The sequence below is a fragment of the Bos grunniens genome, chromosome 3 (assembly GCF_055505025.1).
Source record: "Bos grunniens cultivar Pamir isolate PY7600 chromosome 3, Bosgru_T2T1.0, whole genome shotgun sequence".
NCBI classification, from domain to species: domain Eukaryota; kingdom Metazoa; phylum Chordata; class Mammalia; order Artiodactyla; family Bovidae; genus Bos; species Bos grunniens.
The window spans coordinates 50075068-50098774 of record NC_141167.1 but is presented as its reverse complement, the minus strand read 5'-3'; positions in this window follow the sequence as shown (position 1 = coordinate 50098774).

Sequence of the window (23707 nt, the reverse complement as noted above, 5' to 3'; positions counted from 1 at the left end):
ATTTCCTTCTCCAGGGGATTTTCCCAACTGAGAGATCAAACCTGCATCACTTGCATACCCTGCATTGGCTGGTGAGTTCTTTATCATTGGGCTTCCTAAAAATATTTATTTGGCTGTGCTGGATCTTAGTGGTGGCATGTGTAATCTAGTTCCCTGACCAGGGACCAAACCCAGTCTTCCTGCTTTGGGAACACAGAGTCTTAGCCACTGGACCACCAGCAAAATACCAATTTCCTCCTAATTTGTTTCTTCCACTAAATGATATTGCAATGGTTTTTTGCCCTCTCTGCATTTATTCAAGCTGCTGTTTCTAATTACTGTCTTTTACTAGCTAATACATTTACTATTTTATACTTTTCCAAATATGTCAAATTTTTAATATTTTGAAAATCTTTGTATTATTTGTTCATAATATTGTCTTATGTTTTTAATAAATTTCTGCTGCATCTGCAGTTGTTTTATATTTCTACTCTGGATTTCTTATTTTGTCCTCTTTTTCTTAATTAGTTTTGCTAGAGGATTTTTTTTTTTTTTTACTAATCTGAGTATGCTTTTTATTTTAAGATATTCAAATTTCTATCTCTTTTCTGATTTTTATTCTCCTGTTATACTTCTTCATCCCTTTGCTAGCCTTCCTCGCTTTCCATCCTTTTGAGTTTATGTCTTATGTGTTTCTTATAAAACAACATATGCCTAGATCTTGTTTTTTCATAAATCCAATTGAATGCATTTGCCTTTTAATCAACAAGGTTAATCAACACAGAATTGTAGTTACTGATTTGTTAGAACTTTCCCTTATATTTTATCGTAAATTTACTATATCATACTTTCTCCTTCTGTTGAAAGCTTTCCATTAGAAATGTCAATTAGATATATCATATTTTCTTCTTTCAATTTATTTTTTTTATTATTGATTTTCTGCCATTCTCGTATAATATTAGCCATTCCTGGGCAAGACACAAAACATGCTATCAGATTATACACCTCTGATTAACTTGGTGGAAAGAAAGAACATCTTTTTCTATTCCAAAATTGTTTCTACTACTGTTCCTCTAGGATAAATCACTAACTAATTATTGCAGATAACTCCCTCACCAACACTCAATAACCTTGCTCAGTATTTTTAAAATTTTAGACATCGTAGTCACTCAGAGAGAGTCATTTGAGAGCTGCTGAAACTTAATGATTTGGGCCATGAGCAATGTGCAGATATTTGTCAACTGGTCTGCACCTATTCGTGTTTTCTGGCTGCTCCTTCCCATGTACCTCCTTGTCTGTCTGTTGCCTCTTGCTGTTCCTGCTTTACTCTTGTATCAGGTAAAGAACACATCTATTGTGTTTGGGGATTGAAGACAACTGCGAGTGCTTCTGGTTTGTGTGTATGACCTTTTGGGTAGCTATTTAACAATGCTTACCAATGCTACTGTCATCTGGATAGCTCTAGTCTGGAAAATATGAGCAGAAAGCTCACCCTTAATGGCAAAGATACCTTTTACATTTGGTCCAGTAAAGAACCTTTCCAAATTATACTGCTTGACCCTGGACAACCCAAAGCAGTGAGAGAAAAAGGAAAAGAGATGGTTAAAATTCACAAATGTAACCAGTTAATCATCTTTGGCTCTTCTTCATGCCTGTTTGGGTACCTGCTCACATTCCTTCTTAGGCTATCTAAGCTTTGATTTCTCAGTTTTTATGGCCATATCTGAGTATGGATGTTCATTAACTAAAATTTCTTTATTATTTTTGAACTCAGAGGTTTGTTATGAATTTAAAAGATTGCAGCTGATAGTGCATTATTTTTCTTTGATGCCAATAAATCTCAGTGTCCTGTCTGGATATTTTTTTTCTGGTTCTACCTACCCTACTCGACATAGGATAGAGTTTCCTGTTTCCCCCATACTCTATGCTTATCTAATATTAACATTTTCTTCCTTTTGGGCTGTAAGGTCTTTGATGGAACAAAAAAGTCTCTCTCAAATGCATGCATAGCATTGAAGAAATTTCCCAGAACAGACTTGGCTAAACGATTTCCCTACCACATGTCTTCAGGAAGATCAATGGCAAATCATCACAGGACAAATAGGTGTCAATCATTTTATGAAAAATCCTGCAATGTAATTACTTTTCAAATCTATGATTTTGAGAGCTGGAAAGTATTCTTTTTTCTTAATTTTCAAGTTGTATAACCTACATCAGCTTAAGGAAGTAGCACAGCATATACTTACTTATCTTTGCTTCTAGAGGCTTATCTGAGAATCATGCTGCTAAGAATGGGAAGTGTGGTTAATGTCTGCTTCCTACAGGGAAAAGGCAGACTTAGTTAGAAGAAACAGGATAAAAATAAACAGATTTAACAGATAATGTTCCTGACAAGAAAATTTTAAGTAAACTTTATTAAAATCAACTTGTTGTTAAAACTTGAAAAGAATTATTGTGCACAAAGATGAGAAAGAATAGAAAGCTATAAAAAGGAATCAAAAGCATGCAATGTTCAGGGATGTATTTACTCATATCAATCTAATTTGCCAAGGAAGGGGAGAAAATAAGTGTTTTAGAATTGCAATCTTCAACTTGACAATTCTCCATATGAATTTTGACTAAATTTGTTCTGAAAGTAGAACAAACTGATTTTTCAAAGTGTATTTGATTTTTGTCTATGTAACACAGATCCATCCCATCCTCGTCTAACTACAGAAGATCTAAGGGAAATAAAGGTCTTAAAAAGTCTCAGGTATCTAAAGGCTATTGTATCAGCTTATATATGGTTCAATAAATTGTATAAAATATGTACTATTCTAAAAAGAACTCTGACTCAACTTCTGCACTTGTACTAGATAACACTAAAAGAGTTTACAGTTATTTCCACTTATATTGGAAAAGACCCTGATACTGGGAATGATTGAAGGCAGGAGGAGAAGGGGAGGACAGAGGATATGATGGTTGGATGGCATCACCGACTTGATGGACATGAGTTTGAGAAAGCTCTTTGAATTGTTGATGGACAGGGAAGCCTGGTGTGCTGTAGTACATGGGGTCACAAAGAGTTGGACACAACTGAGCGACTGGACTGAGTCCACTCCTATCACAATGTATCCACTAATATTTAGCACACGTGTGTGTGCGTGTGCTGTCAGCAACCGTGTCTGACTCTTTGCGACCCTATGGGCTGTAACCTGCCAGTCTTCTCTGTCCTGGGATTCTCCAGCAAGAATAGTGGAGTGGATTGCCATGCCCCACTCCAGGGGATCTTTCCCACTCAGGGATTGAACTCGTGTCTCATGATGTCTCCTGCACTGCAGGCAGATTCTTCACCACTAGCGCCACCTGGGAAGCCCATTTAGTGCAAATTCTCTGACAATGACAATAATGATCTCTAACATGACTGAAGAGTTCATTTTTCAGAGGCTAATTGACCACTTTCAGATCCATGAATAAATTGCAACCACTTTTTTTTTTTTGCAAGTAAATCAGCCAGATGTAGCTTTAGTTGTTGAACTAATGCTGTGATTTTGCTTGAATAAAATAATGCTGACATTTTCAGGAGAAAGAAAAATATATAAATGAACACCATATCTAGCTTGTAGCAGCAACGTATATTAATGGAGATGATTATACAATTCACACTTCTCATTTCAGTGCATCGGTGCCTTAACAAAGCCCATCTAAAATGCTTATTGAAAATATAAAGTTACAGATTTCTTTATTTGCTATATTCTTCTATTGCCAGCACAAATTTTGTTCTCTTTTTCCTGATCTTGCCATTTATATTTGGAAGTGATAAATTTTCCCAATTTTACATTTTATATTTGGTTTATCTATTTATTTGTATTCATTTTGCATGTAGAATGGGATAAGTCTATAGAATAATGCAACTCATATTGAATTTTGTATTGCTATTGGGCATATACTGCACATGAAGTTTATCTGATCTCTAACTTAATCACAGGGAACTCTTGCTAAAGGGAAATTTCCTTCCTAACAATGAGAGACCTATGCCTTGGTGAAATTTATTTAACTATAAACACATTATATAGCACTAATATATAATTTTCTTATTTTCTGCCACAGTTAGATGTGATTTATTGTATATAGCTATTGCATTTGAGCAAAAGTGAATATATAAGTAAATAAGTCTTTATGTGATATGATTTAAGCATATATAGATAAGCAATCAATGTCTTGATAATGTTGTGAATACACAGAAAATAAAGAAAGTATATTTTGGAGGAATAAATTTTATGCTATTTAAAAGTTTAAGTGACAGAAACAAAAAGACATAGTGCACCACGTATTAGCTCCACCACCTGAAGTAGTAGTAAGTTGAAGGCATATGAAAAACTATATGTTAAAAACTCACAGAAAACTTCCTGCAGCATTTCACAAATCTATGGCTATATTTATCCCCTTTTGTGTTTCATCTAAGCCTATAAAAAGAGATATATCATTTTCTCATTATAATGCCATATTTGAAGTATTCCATCTATATTTGTAATGCCTTTCACGTCTATTTCCTTATGTAGTTTAATGGCATCTAAGTTTTGTAGGCCAAGAAAAAGAAATAGGTAAGGACAATTGAGTGTGCTACAGCTGCCTCAATGTCTGTGTTTGAAATGGGCATAGAAAACAATAGGTCTTTGTGACCTATTACTTAAACTATACTCAAGCTGGTATTGGCCTTCCCCATGGGATCAGCTGGTAAAGCACTCACCTGCCAATGCAGGAGACTCAAGAGACACGGGTTTGATCTCTGGGTGGGAAAGATTCCCTGGAGAAGGAAATGGCAACTTGCTTCAGTATTCTTGCCTGGAAAATTCCATGGACATAGGAGACTGGTGGGCTACAGTCTATGGGGTCTCAAAGAGTCTGGCATGACTGAGCATGCACACACATACATTAAGATGGTATTTGCTCCCACTAACTGAGTTAAATACATCTACTTCAACTTCAAAATAAGTGATTAACTTTATTTTCCTTTTTGGGATCACTACTTGCCCATTTTTTATATAAACAGTTGCCATGGCATACTTTAATAGTGCCTGCTTTAAATAGCCAGAAAATCTGGGTTCTTGTCTTATTCTTCTCACCACATTTTCTGAATTGTGCTGAATTTAGCTGAAACTCCAGCAGAGTCATGTATGCATTCATCTTTGCACATAAATTATTTTCCTGGAAGACAACAATACGTTCCTTATTGCAACAATTCTACCACATTTTTACCTTCACTGAAATATTAACCAAGAAAGAATTTACTGAAGAGAAAAAATATTGAAGCAGTACTTTGTAACTAAAGAAAATATCCCTAATTCGTATCTTTTTCTTGATGAGATAACATGGACTATACTCTAACAAGACACTTACACTCCAGGAACTATTTCTTAAGAAAAAAATCTGTTGAACACTGGTGATATCATGTGATCTATTAATGACTAGTAGACATGTAAATGGCTTCAGAGAAAAAAACAATTGTGTGGATGCACATGATATGTGTAAATTTAATTAAAATTTTATATACAATTCCATTATGTTATTAATAACCATAAAATTTGTTAATGATTGTTGTTGTTTTACAAGAATCTGTCAACTAACATTCAGCTTGATATTCTCAATAAGCATAATTTCACATAACTTGTATTTTGGTATTTTCATTTATTCAGTTTCTATTTTATGATGATATTATTTGTTATATTAAATTGCAGAGTCCACAGTGCAGATTCCCAATGAATCCTACTTTGGTATTCAAGCCTTTGTTTAATCACCTCCCCTTGGTTGTATATAGGTTCTTGATTTGGGTCTAACCAACCGAATACTGCAAAGATGATAGGATGGCACTCTCATGATTAAGTGATATAAGACTCAATCCTTGGGGGCTTCTCAGGTGGCTCAGTGGTAAGGAATCTACCTGCCAAGAAGGATATGAGAATTAGATCCCTGGGTCAGGAAGATCCCCTGGAGGAAGAAATGGCTAGCTTCTCCAGTATTCTTGCCTAATATATTCTAAGGACAGAGGAGCCTGGTGGGCTTGAGTCCATGGGGTCACAAAGAGTCAGACACAACTAATCGAATGAACACACACACACTATCTTCGGTAGATTAGAAATAGAAACTCTCCTTGAAAGTCTGATGAAGGAAGCAGTCATATTGGAAAAGCTCATGTGGCAAGGTACTGTGGTAAGCCTCAGGAGACTGGGTAACCTCTGTAAACTGAAGGTAACCACCAACATACAGGGAACTGAGTGACCTTTGGAAACTGAAGGTAACCATCAGCCTACAGAAAGCGAATGCCTTGAGTCATACAGTAACAAGAAAATAAATTGTGTCAGTGCCCAAGTGAACTTGGAAATGGATTCTTTCCCAGTCTGACCTCCAGGTGAAAATGCAGCTGATTGCTTAATTGAAGTTTTGTGGAATCTGAGCAGAGGTTTTGGTCAAGTCCTGTCCAGATCCCTTACATATAGAAACTGTGACTTGGGCTAACCAACTGAATATGGTAAAAGTATAGAATGGCACTCTCATTATTAAGTGATTTTATACAAGACTCTATCCTTGGGGGCTTCTTAGGTAGCTCAGTGATAAAGAATCTGCCTGCCAAGCAGAAGACTAGGGTTAGATCCCTGGGTTGGGAAGATCCCTTGGAGGAGGAAATGGCAACCCACTCCAGTATTCTTGAATGGAAAATTCCATGGACAGAGGAGCCTGGCTGGCTGTGGTCCATTGGGTCGCAGAAGTGTTGGGCATGACTTAGTGACTAAACAACAACAACTTGGTTGAAGTTTTGTGGAATTCTGGACAGAGGCTTTGGTCAATCCTGTCTAGACTCCTTACCTATGGAAACTATGAAGTAATAAATATGTATGATTTCAAACCAAAGGCCATTATTATTTGCAACACAGTAATACAAAACAAACAAAATCATCAATTCACAATGATGTACCTAATGTCTTAAGTATGACTCGCTAAAGAATTGACTGCAAGGAAGTACTAGTACTCAGAATCAAGCTGCAATCACAGAACTGGGGTACACTACAAATAAATAATGTAAATCTATTTGTGCTAGAAGAGTGAATCTAGAAGTTTAATGCATATGTACAAATGACACAAAAAGAAATTTCTGAATATAATTTTACTGAGCTAGTCATTAGCTTGCCCCAAGGCAAAGTTTACTATCTCTTAAGAAACTTTTCTTAAAAGTGGTAATTTAACATCATGTATTTTCAGTTTTTTAAAATTAAGCATAGTAATTTCTCTGGTAAGCCAATTATTTTATTTTCCCCCACAAAATTTTAAATGAGTAGTCTCTAGTTCAAAAAAGGAGTTTTGTCAATAAATACAGAAGAAAGAACAACTAGAAACATTCAAAGTTGTGTTTTCCACATATAGCATTAACTGAGATGATATGAACTACTGCCAAGAGTCTTAGAAAACCAGACAAATAATATGCTAAAAAAGAAAACAGAATTAGCAGTTGGCAGAATTCCTCTATCAAATGGCACTTTGTCATTGCACACTATCACTGGCATATAACATAGAAGAAAAATTAATAGCCCATATGTGTCTTAAAAGAAATATCAAATTAGAGTTGCCTAAAACAACTAACATTAAAAATATGAATCGGTCCTAGGCATATGTTTGGGACCTATATAAAGCTCAATGACTTATTTTTTAACTTTTTATTTTGAAAGAATTTTAGATTTATAGAAGGTTTGTGAAGATTGCACAGAGAGATCCCCTATATCACAGTTTCCATCTCATATGTCTATAATAAATTTATCAAAATTAAGAAAATCATATTGGGAAGTGATATTAAAATTTATGCTTTTTCAGATTTCAATAGTTTTTTTTTTTTTCCCACTCTTGTCCTTTTTATGTACCAACACACAATTCAGTTTACCATGTTGCTTTAAATAATCATTTCACCTTGAATATGTGGAAGTTTCTCAGTCTATACTTGTCCTTCATAATACTGACAGCTTGGAAAACTATTGATCAGATATTTTGCAGAATATCCTTCAATCTGGGTCTGTTTGATGTTTTTTCATAATTAAACTGGAGTTAAAGATTTGGGGGAAGATTACTCTAAAGGAGAAATGTCCTTCACATTGCATCAGTATATAATTTCAACACGACTTATTACTGTTCATTTTAACCTTGTGAACATAGTTAAAGTGATAGCTGCTGAATTTCTCCACTATAAAGTTATACTTTTTCCTTTCCATAACCCATTTGTTAGAAGCAAGTCACTCATTCTATTTCCATACTTAAGGCAAAGGGAATTAAGCTCCACCTCTTGGAGGGAGAAATATCAAAATTTTATGGGTATAAGTTAAAAAACCATAGTAACTAAGAAGTATTTGCAGGGAGATATGTTGAGGTTATGAAACTACTGTGTTTCTCCTTAAAGCTTACCAGCTAATTATATCATTCATTTTTGGTTCTTGCCTACAGCCATTATCATTGCCGTGGTTTAATGGTGATTTTCTATTTCCCTCATTTCTTCTACATTTATTATTTGGAACTCATCTGTAAGATTTTTCCCTCTTCTCTGTTTTTTATTCAAAAATTTACTTATATCGGTATGCACTCAGGTACAATTGATCTTTGAACAACATGAGTTTGAACTGTGTGGTTCTATTTATAGGCAGGTTTTGTTTTTTTTTTTTCCAGTGGCAAATACTTCAGTACTACACTATCACCAGTTGTTTGAATCTGCTGATGTGGAACAATGCACATGGAGGGATAGCTAGAAGTTACAGGCAGCTTTTCAATTCTCCACTGCAACCCTCTTTTATGCAGTTACTCGCCCTTAAGGGGACTTCCCAGGTGGCTCAGTGGTAAAGAATCCACCTGCCAATGCAGGAGACACAGGTTCTATTCCTGGGTTGGGAAGATCCCCTGGAGAAAGAAATGTCAATCTACTCCAGTATTCTTGCTACTCCAGTATTCTTGGAAAATCCCATGGACAAAGAAGCCTGGAAGACTGCAATCCATGGGGTCACAAGAGTTGGACACGGCTTAGTGACTAAACAGCAACTCCCCCATAAACTTCTGACAACCACTGATCAGTCTTCTACCCTTACTGTTTTGCTTTTCCCTAAATGCCATGTAAGTAAAATGACACAATAAATAGCCTGGGAGTCTGGCTTCTTTAAATGATAAAATGTATTTAAGATTAATTCATGGTGTGTGTGAACCAGCAGATCATTTCCTTAAGCCTGAGTAGTAATCCATTTTGTAAATGTACAACAATGTTTTTATTCTTTCACCTGTTGAAAGATATCTTGTGATTCCCAGGCTTTGGGCATTTTCAGTAAAACTGCTATGAATATTCACATGCAGGTTTTATATTAGCAAAGGTTTCAATTCACTTAGGTAAATAACTAGGAGTGGGATTGCTGGACTATGTTTAACATTACATGGTAAAACCGTGAAACCATTTCCCAAAGTTTCTGTATCATTTTGCGTTCCCATCAACAATGAATACAAACACCTGATGCTCTGCATTGCATTTCCCCAGAATTTCATATTGATAGTTTTCTCCTGAAAAAAATTTCCTTAGTTATTTTGAAAGTACACTGTGATATATCATCATGGTTTTAATTTGCATTTTCTAATTAATTAATTTCTTATGCTTTTTCTTATGCTCTTTGCTCATCTGTGTTTATTCAGATCTTTTGCCTATTACTTCACTTAAGGTTTGTTTTTTTTTTTTCCCCCCCTGTGAGTGTGTTTTGTTTTTATTGTGGAGTTGTAAGTGTTCTTTTATTTTCTTGGATTTCCTCGCGACTCAGTCAGTAAGGAATCTGCCTGCAACGCAGGAGACCCAGGTTTGATCCCTGGAATTATCCCCTGGAGAAAGGCATGGCAACCCACTCTAGTATTCTTGCATAAAGAACTCCGTGGATAGAGGAGCCTGGTAGGCTACACTCCCTGGGGTTGCAGTGTCAGACCGGACTGAGAGACTAGCGCTTTCACTTTCACTTTAGAATATAGGTGATTAGCGAATATATTCTCTCAATACGTGAGCTGTAGTTTTAATTCTCTTACAAGTTTATTTTGCAAAGCAGAAGATTAGTCCAATCTATCTATATTTTCTCTGTGCATTGTGCCTTTGCTCGTATACCTAAGCACTAATGATCAAATTTAAGATCATGGCAGATTTTCTATCTTTTCTTCTAGAGATTGTGTAGTTTTGCATTTTATATTGAGGGCTAATGGTCTATTTTGAGGACTTCCCACATGGTGCTAGTGGTAAAGAACACTCCTACCAAAGTAGGTTAGACATAAGAGGTGTGGCTTCAATCACTGGGTCAGGAAGATCCCCTAAAGGAGGGCACGGCAACTCACTCCAGTATTTTTGGAGTGGGAGAATCCATATAGAGTAGCCTGGAGAGCTGCAGTCCATAGCATCGCAAATAGTCAGACTTGACTGAAGCCATTTAGCAGGTACACAGTCTATTTTGAATTAACATTTATATAAGATATGAGGCATGTATTGAGATTAATTACTTTCCAAATGAACACTTAGTTGGCTCACAACATTTGTTGAAAATGTTCTTCTATCAAATTTTTTGTGTATTATGGTAAAAAATCAGTTGCCTAGTTTTTTTTTTCCTACTCTTAAAAGACTTTGGCCACCTGATGCGAAGAACTGACTCTTGGAAAAGACCCTGTTGCTGGGAAAGATTGAAGGCAGGAGGAGAAGGGGACGACAGAGAATGAGATGGTTGTATGGCATCACTGACGCAATGGACATGAGTTTGAATAAGCTCTGGGAGTTGGTGATGGACAGGAAGGCCTGGCGTACTACAGTCTATGGGCTCACAAAGAGTCAGACACGACTGAGCAACTGAACTGAACTGAACTGAAAAGACTTTAAAGAAAGGTTTTGGCTTAAACAAGATTGAAAGGAATGTTACAGACATTTCCCAAAACCTGTTGGCCCCTCACATGGTAAGTCCCACCTGTTATCAACCTCACTCACCACAATTGTACATATTTTTACAAAGGATAAACCTGCATAGGCATCCCATAATAAGCCAAAGTTCATAGTTTACCTGAGAGCTCAGTCTTCATGGTATGAATTCAATAGGTTTGGATAAATGTTTATTAACATGTAGATGTCAATACAATACCATACAGAGTATTTTCATCACCCTAAAAATCCTCTGTTCTCTGCCTATTCACTTCTTCTTGTTCCAGTCCTGGTAACCACTGATCTTTTTATTGTTTCCATAGTTTTGCCTTTTCTAGTATGTCAGAAAGATGGAATCATATAGTATGTAGCCTTCTCAGATTGACTTCTTCCTCTTAGTCTTATATATTTTTCTTCTGTGTCTTTTCATGGTTCGACAGATCATTTCTTTCTAGCACTGCATAATATTTCATTGTATGATTATAAGACTATTCATGCATTCACTGGAGGTGAATGAAGATCTTGGATGCTTCCAAATTTGGAAATTATAAATAAAACTGTTGTAAACATCCCTGTGCAGAGTTTTGTATGGACATAAGTTTTCAATTCCTTTGGATCAATACCAAAAAGCACAAACATTTAAACCATTTATATATAATGTAATTACATTTATATGTAATGTAATTATTGATATTGAAGAAGGCAATGGCAACCCACTCCAGTACTCTGGCCTGGAAAATCCCATGGACGGAGGAGCCTGGTAGGCTGCAGTCCATGGGGTTGCTAGGAGTCAGACACGACTGAGTGACTTCACTTTCACTTTTCACTCTCATGCATTGGAGAAGGAAATGGCAACCCACTTCAGTGTTCTTGCCTGGGGCTTCTGATGTGGCTCAGTGGTAAAAGAATCTGCCTGCTAATGCAGCAGAGTAGGGTTTAATTCCTGGTTCAAGAAGATCCCCTGGAGAAGGAAATGGCACCCCACTCCACTATTCTTGCCTGGAAAATGCCATGGACAGAGAAGCCTGGTCCATGGGGAGACCCGGGTTTTGTCCATAGGATTACAAAAGTCAGGCATGACTTAGCAACTAAACAACACAATTATTCATATGTTAGAAATTAATTCAGCCATTTATGTTTGTTTTCTGTTTTTCCTATTTTCCCCATATTCCTGTTGGTTACTTAAGCATATTTTAGAATTTTATCTTTACTTATCAATAGTGTTTTTCAGCATATTATCTTGTACAGATTTTTTAAAGGTTGCTCTAGATATCAAATTATACATACATACCTTATCACAGAAGTGAAGAAGAACTAAAGAGCCTCTTGATGAAAGTGAAAGAGGAGAGTGAAAAAGTTGGATTAAAGCTCAACATTCAGAAAATGAAGATCATGGCATCTGGTCCCATCACTTCATGGCAAATAGATGCGGAAACAGTGGAAACAGTGGCTGACTGTTAGTAAACTAAAGTAGAGAAGGATGAAAGTGAAAGTGTAAGTTGCTCAGTCATGTCCAGCTCTTTGAGACTCCATGGACTATACAGTCCATGGAATTCTCCAGGCCAGAATACTAGAGTGGATAGCCTTTCCCATCTCCAGGGATCTTCCCAATCCAGGGATTGAACCCAGGTCTCTTGCACTGCAGGCATTCTTTACCAGCTGAGCCACAGGGGAAGCCCAAGAATACTGGGGTGGGTAGCCTATCCCTTCACCAGCAGATCTTCCTGACCCAGGATTCAACCCGGGGTCTCCTGCATTACAGCTGGATTCTTTACCAACTGAGTTATCAAAGAAGCCAAAGTAGAGAAGGATAATCATTATATTTATCCATATGTTTGCTCTTTTCATTGGTCTTCCTTCACAATGTGCCAAAATGTCATGTTTTATTATTTCTTTTGTGGTTACAGAAATTATTTTATTCATTCTTTTAGGTTAGGTCTGCTGGCAATAAATTCTTGTTTACTTTTCCTTAATTTGAAAATGCATTGATGACCCCTTTTCTGGAGGATATTTTAATAAATATAGAATTCTGTATTGACAGCTATTTTCTTTTAACACTTGAAAGAGGTTATGTCCTTCCTTCTGATCTTTATTGTTTCTGATGAGAACTGAGCTGTCATTTGAATTGTCTTTTGCCTCTACATAATACTTCATTTCTATTTGTTTTCAAGATTTTTCTTTGTAGTTTTTAAAAAAAATTGATAATGATATGCCTTGTTATAATTTTCTTTGGGTTTCTCTTTTTAGGAACTCTATCAGCTTTTTAAATCTGTAGGTTATGTTCTTTGCCATATTTGGGAAATTTTCAACCATTATTTTTAAAAATATTTTTTTTATCAACAGCTAACCCTCAACATTCAGAAAACTAAGATCATGGCATCCGGTCCCACCACTTCATGGGAAATAGATGGGGAAACAGAGGAAACAGTGTCAGACTTTATTTTTCTGGGCTCCAAAGTCCCTGCAGATGGTGACTGCAGCCATGAAATTAAAAGACCCTTACTCCTTGGAAGAAAAGTTATGACCAACCTAGATAGCATATTTGAAAGCAGAGACATTACTTTGCCAACAAAGGTCCGTCTAGTCAAGGCTATGGTTTTTCCAGTGGTCATGTATGGATGTGAGAATCGGACTGTGAAGAAAGCTGAGCACCGAAGAATTGGTGCTTTTGAACTGTGGTGTTGGGGAAGACTCTTGAGAGTCCCTTGGACTGCAAGGAGATCCAACCAGTCCATTCTAAAGGAGATCAGTCCTGGGTGTTCTTTGGAAGGAATGATGCTGAAGCTGAAACTCCAGTACTTTGGCCACCTCATGCGAAGAGTTGACTCATTGGAAAAGACTCTGATGCTGGGTGGGATTGGGGGCAGGAGGAGACGGGGACGGCAGGGGATGAGATGGCTGGATGGCATCACCGACTCAATGGACATGAGTTTGGGTGAACTCCGTGAGTTGGTGATGGACAGGGAGGCCTGGCGTGCTGCAATTCATGGGATCGCAAAGAGTTGGACACGATTGAGCAACTGAACTGAACTGAAATGAACCCTTCCTCTATAACACTTATCCTGGCTTATCCTCTCCTGAAATTTGATGACATGTATATTAAATTGTTTGCTGTCAACCCATTTGTTCTTAACTTAATTTTTTTTTTCAGGTGCTTTATTATTATTATCATTCTGAAAGAGTGTAATCTTGGTGTTGGCATTATTAATTGTCCATTTTCATTCAAGTCACAATTTTCTTTCTTTTGTTATGATGAACAACTTTTTATTGTAACCTGAACACTTGAGTATTACATTATGAGATTCTATACCTATTTGAATCTTTGGTTTTAGCAGGACTCTGACAATTCTGTCAGAGGAAACATCACTTCCTCATAACTGCTTGGAGACCACATTCCTGGTGTGAGTTTCATTGACACTGGGAGTGGGTCTCCTTACCACGGGGTAGTAGTGATAGTCCTGATTCTTCACCACGCTTCTTCTGACATTATCCCAGCAGGGAGAAGGAAAAGTACCAAATAACGGTGGAAATCCATACTTTCCAAGTGCTTTCTGTGGACGTCATGCAAGGCGGTGGCTTAATCAGCACTAGATATGGATAAAAATTTTGGTTTTCTGCTTAACATTTTTTGACACTATGCTGGCTGGGCTTACATACTTCCTTAGAGTGTAGCAAGAATGGAAGTCTAGGTTTCCCACTTGCCCAACAAACTGAGAAGGCTGTAAATGAGGCCACAGTTTTCTCTGGGATATACGGCTGGACTACAGTGGTTATTTTCTAAAAATTTTATGTCTTGCTAGGCTGCTCCTTTTCAGACCCTTTGATTAGCACAGCAGGTTTTTCTTGTGGCTTTTTATAGTCTAGACTCTTTGGCATTTACAGGTGCCTGCTTTTCCAGCACCCATTCTGGATATATGAGGCAAAGAGAAAACCCAGGGAAACAACTGCCATTTTGTTCCTCGTGTCCTGAGGTCACTAGCCAGTCTTCCTTCTTCTTGTCACCTTTCTTAGTCTCATTTATGTTTGTTCTATATGAAATATCCGTAGTTTTTAGCCATATTTACCCATAGTGATAGGGAAAAGTGGGCTTGCCATGTGGCTTTCTTGCCAATGCAGCGGTCATAAGAGATGAACATTTGATCCCTGGATTGGGAAGATTTTCTGGAGGAGGGGGTGGAAACCCACTCCCATATTCTTGCCCACAGATTCTCATGGACAGAGGAGCTCGGAGGCTACAGTCTGTGTGGTCACAAAGAGTTGGACATGACTGAAGTGACTTAGTGCAGTATAGGGAAAATTAGAATCCATTGTCATTTTGAAAGTCCAATGCCCATGTTTTTAACCTGCCTTTTATACTAAGCCTCAGTGAAGCAACTAAGGCTTTCTGACAAACTGAGCAGCTAACACTTTCACTTCACTTTTTCTAATGGTACCTCTACAAATAGGAATTGCAACTTCAGAGATTTCAGTAGAAAAGAACTGGAAAAGACAAAACGCAAAATATAATATCAAGCATAAAACTAGATAGGAATTCAACCAATAACAATGATCTTTATTTTTCAACTACCAATTTATATGTCAGTGTTTAAAATTGTTTCTTTAATTCTGAATATCTTCTTATGAAGCAGACAATATTATCGTGCTATTTTACAGCTGAAAACACTCAGGAAAAGTGAGTTAAGTCAAATTACCCAGCTTTCAAACAAGATAATATGTAGACAGAGGTTGTAGCTTTAACTAGGCAGAATCCCTTTGAAAAGTCAAAGAAAAATGTTAGTAGCTCAGTCATGTCCGCCTCTTTGCAACCCCATGGACTGTAGCCCTCCAGGCTCCTCTGTCCATAGATTCTCCAGGTAAGAATACTGGAGTGGGTTGCCATTTCTTTCTCCAGGGGATCTTCCTGACCCAGGGATTGAACCTGACTCTCCTGTATTGGCAGGCAGATTCCTTACTGCTGAGCCACTGAAGAAAGCCCTGTAAAACTCCCTATTAGTGTCTTAAACCTTAGTCCATTTGTTTGCCGCTTATTTAAATTGTTGGTAAAGGAAGGCAGGGAATGAATGATTATAGAATGCATTTGATTCTACTGAAACTGAATGTCCAGTAAAGAACAATGTTTGCAAAAGTGTGGTCTCTAAATAAGTAGGAACTGCATGACCTAGAACATTGCTTAAAATGCTAATATCAATGTCACCCCAAACCTGGCTGAATAAGAGATTCTGGTTGTGAAGCCTCCCAATCTATTTCAATAAATCTATGTAATCTGAAAACCACCAATGTAAAAGGCATACTCCAACTTCTGATCCTCAATTTCTATCAGCTAATGCCATTAATTTCAATGTGTCAGTTCAACCCAGTACAATTATAAAATCAGCTCTATTAAGACAAAAGAGGTGTGTCCATTAATTAGTGTTGTAGTACTGACCTGAAATATAATTTCCCTTCCCTGAGCATTGGACATTTCCTTTCCCACTAACCCATTCTTCGTCAGTGACAATTACCCACCACCACCTTCATCAGTGCTTAGGCTTAGCCCACTACTGAGATATATCTCAGCTTCCTCCACTGACAATTTTTCCTTCCAACTTTACTGCTTTCTTGAAACATTATTCATTCTTTGAACCTCAGCCATACTGACTGCTATTCTGCTTCATACTCTATGAAGACCCGTCCAGTCTTGGAACTAGAGTAGACCCCTGCCTTTTATTGATTGTCCATAGCATGCCAGTCATTGAGATTACAAAGATAAACAAAATATACAAAATATATATGTTCATAACATTTGTAAGTTAAAGTGGATGACAAATATTTATGAAAATATTTTCAGGGTGAACTTTTATAAAGGAGAAGTTTATGAAATAAGAACACATCCTAGGAAAATGACATTTTCCAGATTGGAGAGTAACAAGATTATTCTAAGTACATTTATGTAGCATCCTAGAGCAGGAGGACCAAAAATTATCTAGATGCAGGATACATGAAGAGGAACACACACAAATCTCCTATGGTAGTAGGATGGGGTATTTAAACATTTGAAAGAAGTATAGTTGAAAGAGAGTGACATGGGGAGGAGGTGGGGAAGAATATGCAGTTGCTCGGTAATCAGTTTGTGAGTTAGACACTCAAGACCTGTGTGCAAGGTAAAGGCTACTGAACTAAATTACAAAGGTAATTAAAACAAGAACGACAAAATCATTGATGATGAGTGGTATTAAGACATTTGACATTAAGAAATACTGCTCAGAAGACTGAAGATAATGAATGTGGGGAGGATAAGAGCAGATCTCAGGAGAGGAGGCAGGAATCTATTCCTGGGGTTGAGTGAGGAGGAGATAAGGATGCCTTGGATTAGAGTAATGCTATTGGAGATGAGTGTGGCAGATGGATTTGAGAGATGGTTAACTGTTGCCAGGGGGAGTCAAGAATAAAATCTGGTTTCTATTATACATGAATTGACAATATCAGTATTCTTACTTCAATTTTTGTTTTCATCCATTTATTTCTGGATGTATTTTCAAATTCATTTACATTTATAATTCATATATATATTCTCAATAAATCTCGTTTAATTAAGGGTTGAAAGAAGTACCAATTCTTAGGAAAGAAACTCTTTTTGATTGTTATTTGCATCAGAATCAGTATTCTTTAGAAACACAGATATTCTCCATATTACGCATAATGATATTTTGGATGTGAAGTGAAAGGTTTAGATTCTTTAAAATATGAATGTATCATGGCTGAATAATGAATTCATATTTTAAACATTATTCAGTCATGGGAATGAAGGAAATCCTGCCGTTTGTGACAATGTGGATGAAGCTTAAGGGAACATTGCTAAATGAAGTCAGACAGGTAGAGACAAATACCATCTGATATATCATATGTGGAATCTAAAAAGCTGAACTTGTAAAAACAGAGTAGGACTATGGCTACCAGCTGAGGCTGGGGGAATTATGGATATTCTGTTTAGGGGTGTACACTAAGACCTAGTAGATAAATAAGTCCTGGAGAGCTAATATACAATATAATAATTATAGTTAATAATACAGCATTATTCAAAGATGTAAAAAGACTGGATCTTAATTGTTTCTACAAAAAAGAAATGATAAATTTGTGATGTGACAGAGCTGTTAACTAAGCTACAATGGTAATCATTTTGCAACATATAAGTGTATCAAATCAACTTATTATAGACCCTACACTTACACAGTATTATATGTCAATTTAGTTTAACAAAATCAAAAATCAGCATACATCATATTAGAAAAGTATTGCTTCATTTTTGTTGCTTATTTCCTCACACAGCACACTGGGGAGTAACCTTAGTGGTCAACATTTATATTTTACAATTACATAATAGTTAAAATTGTCTCAAATCAGGAGGTATGATTTTGACCACCAATTGTTTTCCATGACTAACTTTAATGTGTAATATCAATTATCCTCATTGCTGTTACATAAATGGTATTCCATAAACATCGACATTTATGATTTTTTCATTATATTCACAAAACAATAAACTAAATGGAAATCTCTTCTTTTATAACATGGATTTGAGTATTCAAGTGAACAAGAAATCACTCAATTTCAGGTGCAGCTTTGAGATATAGATAGAGCTGAAAGGGAGAAGGCAATGGCACTCGACTGGAGTACTCTTGCCTGGACAATCTCATGGACGGAGGAGCCTGGTAGGCTGCAGTCCATGGGGTCGCTAAGAGTCAGACACGACTGAGCGACTTCACTTTCACTTTTCACTTTCATGCATTGGAGAAGAAAATGGCAACCCACTCCATTGTTCTTGCCTGGAGAATCCCAGGGATGGCAGAGCCTGGTGGGCTGCCATCTCTGGGGTCGCACAGAGTCGGACACGAAACAGCAGAAAGAGCATTGCTTCCACTTATTACAAGAAAGTAGGCGAACATACAGCAGTTTAACATTTTCTCGATTCTATTAGGGAACTGAGATTGCAGTGTGTATATGTGCTTAGTAGTGTCCGACTCTTTGAACCCCATGGACTGTACCCACCAGGCTCCTCTGTCTATGAAATTTTCCAGGCAAGAATACTGGAGTGGATTGCCATTTCCTACCCCAGGGGATCTTCCTGACCCAGGGATTGAACCCATGTCTCTTGCATCTCTTGCACTTGCGGGCAGATTCTTTACCACTGCACCACCTAGGTCAGATAGAAGAACAAATGAATAATCCAGAATGTGGAGAGAGACAGGAACCTCCAGGGAGAAACAAGACTTAAACATTAGCTTACCTAAAGCAGAAGACATCGAGCATCACAAAAACTAATAAAAAGTTTCAGCTAGGATTCTTAAGTGTTAACTCTAAGAATCAAGTTTACAGTGCCTGCCTAAAACTATGGTCTAATCAAAGACTGTCATTCCATTCCTACCCACCACCATCACAATAAAAACTATCACATAAAACTAAAGTGGAATACAAGGAGAGCTACAAAAGAATTTTCTCTGGGAAGTAGTACTAAGGGAAGACTCAAAGCCAAGTGAGCAGAAAATTCATCAAAGGAATCTAAGGCCTCAGATGCACTGAGGGTAACCATAGCAACAATAAGCTTCAAACCCAAATCAACTGTTCAATAGACAAAAAATAGAGATAAATGCATCAACACTTCTATCCATAGAGCTTGTGCAGTCAGTACATGTTAGTACCAAACTTCAACTCTAGCCTATGCATATTTTAATAAATATGACCCTAAGCAGATGTTCAGGTTTGAGTGTCTACTCCTTTATCACTCTCCTAATTCAATTGCTTGATAAATCTTTCCAGTTTACACTCTAAGTTATTCTTACTTCACTTATCCTTCTGCTCCATTCCTACTTTGGCCTTCACCATACTTTGTTTGGAATTCTGCACCAGTTTGTAAATTATTACTTGCTTCTGCACATCTTTCATCAGTACTACTGTCAAAGGTTTCCTGCCCAGGCATTCCTCTTTGGATTTGAACATAATCCCCGAGTATCTAGCAAAAAAGAGTAAGTGGAACAAGATGAGCATACTATTACTGCCACTTCCACAGCTTTCCTCTAACTGCCATGGTCCCACCTTTGGGACTTCAACCTCCTACTTGCACAGAGCAGGTCAGAGAAAGCTAAAGAGTAGAGCTGGAAGGCTTTCTCTTGCATTTGGTGGCTCAGATAGTAAAGAATCTGCCTGCAATCCAGGACACTTGGGTTTGATCCCTGGATGGGGAAGATCCCCTGGAGTAGGAAATGGCAACACACTCCAATATACTTGCCTGGGGAATCTCATGAACAGAGGAGCCTGGTGGACTATATATAGTCTATTGGGTCCTGAAGAGCAGAACATAACTGAGAGACTAACACTTTCACTCTCTTTACTGTCTGAGCCACCAGGGATCTCTACATAAATATAAAAGACAAGCCAGAGCCTTTCATGACACTTTCACTTTTGAGATCTAAATAAGTTAACGTATATAATTTTATAAATGATGAAAGTAGGATAGTTTAAAAATAGTTTGGCCTCATCTGATATTCTTTATTCTCTTATAAATATCTTATAAATATTTCCTGAGCTCTTTACATGTGCTTTGCTCCCAATTTCTAAATGAATTATGTAACATGAACTGTATCTACTATATAATATTCAAGGAAATTAGACTGTTTTAAAGACTTATACAGACCAAAAGAAGTTTCCTAGAAAAATAAAATGTTTTTATTATATGGAAATAAGACAACAAGTAGGCATTATCTACCCTCAAACTTACCATAGAATTAGCTAGGTTTAGACTAGATCAACTAAATATGGAGCATGTATTACTAGTGATGGGATGAGAATTGCAAAACACAGCTAAGGCAAAGAAACTTTTGAGTTTTTTTCCCCAAAGTGTTAGTATAATTCAAATTCATTGCCCCATGTTCCCTGCTCCTTAGAAACAGGAGGTCAAGAGCTTAATGCTTACACTTTTGGTTTTTGTTTTTGTTTTTGACAACCTATTCAAGACATTTGTTTCTTCTGATTTCCTCCTTGCCCGTCAAAAATCTAAAAACACTAAATTAATAAAAGCACCCAAAGTCCCTTCCCCTCAAATGAAAATTAAAGCCAAAAATGGAAATACTTGATTCTAGCCAATGTCATTCTTGGGACTGAACATTCCTAGTGCTTTTGTTCAAGTAAATCATAAGCAAATTCAGCAACCCATAATGCATTGTCATTTACACATTCATAAATTCTATCTTAGTAACTACATGTCATTTTTATAAAAAGAAAATCTACATAATGCTAAAGAGTATCTTATTCACATACAGATGTATCTTACTGGCTTGGTTGTCATGGATACACACCTTTTGTTTGTTAGATCTATAAAATGTGTCTGCATCTGAACTCCTGCTTGCCATATCTGCAATGATATTAAAGGTATTTTTACAGTAGTAAATAAAATTAAGTATCTATGCAATTTATGATGAAAGAATAAACACATTTACCTGCATGAATTTTAATAAATCTGTCCTTACTGACATTTAAAATACAAGAAACTGAATACTATATTACTCAAGGAAGAATATGGTTTACAAGACTCTGCCTTTGCCTTGTAAGATTATATTACACAGAGAGTAGGAAATCAACAAACTGTGAGAAGAAAAATAAAATAGGACACCATATCTATTTAAAAATAATATTCATTCATCTCAAGAGGGAGTGTTTTTATTTTTAAAACAATATATATATTTTGTTCTCAAAATATCCAAAGTCTTATTCTTGTTCTCATTGTTTTTCTGTTTCTCATGTGTCATAATAGCATCATTTTTATGAGTTAGTAGAGGTCATGAAAATATACATCTATTACAGTCTGCAAGTGCTAAAAGAGCAAAGCTTATAGCTAGGGCTATATTTTTCCTATCGAAAAGTCACTGGGACAAAAGAAGACGATGAACAAAGAGCTATGAATGTATGCATTGGATGGGAGCTTCTGGAAGTTATATGTTACTTTGTTCAGGAGCACAAACCACAAAAAATTCTTAATGTCACCCCTATTGAGAGGTCAGTGCTGGTTTGGCAGTCACTCAGCCTTAATTTAAACCTATACATGTACAGAGAGAAAGTTCAAGCTAGAGTAACTCAGCACTGATGTGCAGTATTTCTGAAAGAGAAGAAAGAGTCTTTTGAGAATATTGTCATATTCTGCCATTATCTGTTGCTCAGTTTGCACACGCTAACAGGTTTAATAATTTAAGCTAAGTGAACTAAACTATGGATCCTATAGCAGAGTATGATAATATGCATTTACTGTTTCCAGTCAATTAACACTTGTGCTATTTATCATATGACATGACAATATTCAGCATGTCTTCCTAAAAGTAATGATGCAATGGTGTAAAATGTCTTTAATCCATGGTTTGTTACTGTTCAGTGTCCAGACATCAATTCTGCATTTCTTTATATTAAAAGTAGAACTATTAAGAAGGGCCATGTACAGAAATGAATAAGCATGATAAAGACATATTTTTTAAGGCTTTACTTCTATCCTAATGGACATGGAAATTTATATTTTTTAGTAAAAATAAATAAACTGTGTAAATATCTGGCTTACAAATTGGTTAGAAAAGTTCACTGCTGATTTGATAATATGGGTAAAGTTTCACAGGGCTTCCTCAATGGTTCAGCTGTTAAAGTATCCATCTGCAAGGCAGGAGACACAAGAGACATAGGTTTGATTTCTTAGTTGGGAAAATCTCTTGGAGAATAAAAATGGCAACTCACTCCAGTATTTTTTCCTGGGAAATTCCTGGGAGGCTAGGGTCCATAGAATCACAAAAGAGTCAGACACAACTGAGTGACTGAACAAAAAAATGAAGTTTCATGCTCTTTGAAGGTCTTGCTGGTTATAAAAACTTACTAGTCTCCTCGCTGATAAACATTATTTAGGGATACATTTTCACCCTCCATAAACATGAGCTTATTCAATAAATAGCTTATGCATTTGGAGATTAAGAACCTTGTTCAGAAAGACAGGAATTATTTCAGTATTTGTTCTGTGAGTAGCTAATGATTAAACACTAAATATGGGTCACTGAATATATTCTAAGAAATATATATTTTATACATATATTTCATATAAAATATATTTTTCAGAAGCCCTGTGGTTATGTGGGCTATAGGGAGATGTCAGAACATGACAGGTTATTCCTTCAAGCCTTCTTATTCTACCTGAAACAATAATGCTTTAGGCTGTGTAATGATTGTAGTTTAATGAGGGTGTTTTCTAACACTATCAGGAACAATGAATAGCTTCATTTAGGGAGAAGAGGAAAGGTTAAATAACGTTCTTAAAAGGTCTATCTTTCAATCAGCTAGTAACTAAAGTTGGATCCACACCACTGTGGGTTTTGTTTTTTATTATTTCTTACGGGAAAATTTGATAAATTTCCATGCAAGCTTTATAACCTAGCTTAATTAAAACTACAACTTTAGCTAAAAATAAATTTACTTGAAACCTATTTTCATGCACCTTTTCATGTGTGTGTGTGGCTTGTGGGATCTTAGTTCCCCAACCAGAGATCGAGCACCATCTGTATCAATAACTGATTCACTAGATGCATTTAAACGAAAATGAGTAAAATTTTTATGAAAGCAAATTGTAGATGTTTCCAATAGAATCCATGGAAAATTCTTAAAGAGATGGGAATACCAGACCACCTGACCTGCCTCCTGAGAAATTTGTATGCAGGTCAAGAAGCAACAGTTAGGACAGGATGTGGAACAATGGACTGGTTCAAAATTGGGAAAAGAGTACATCAAGGCTGTATATTGTCA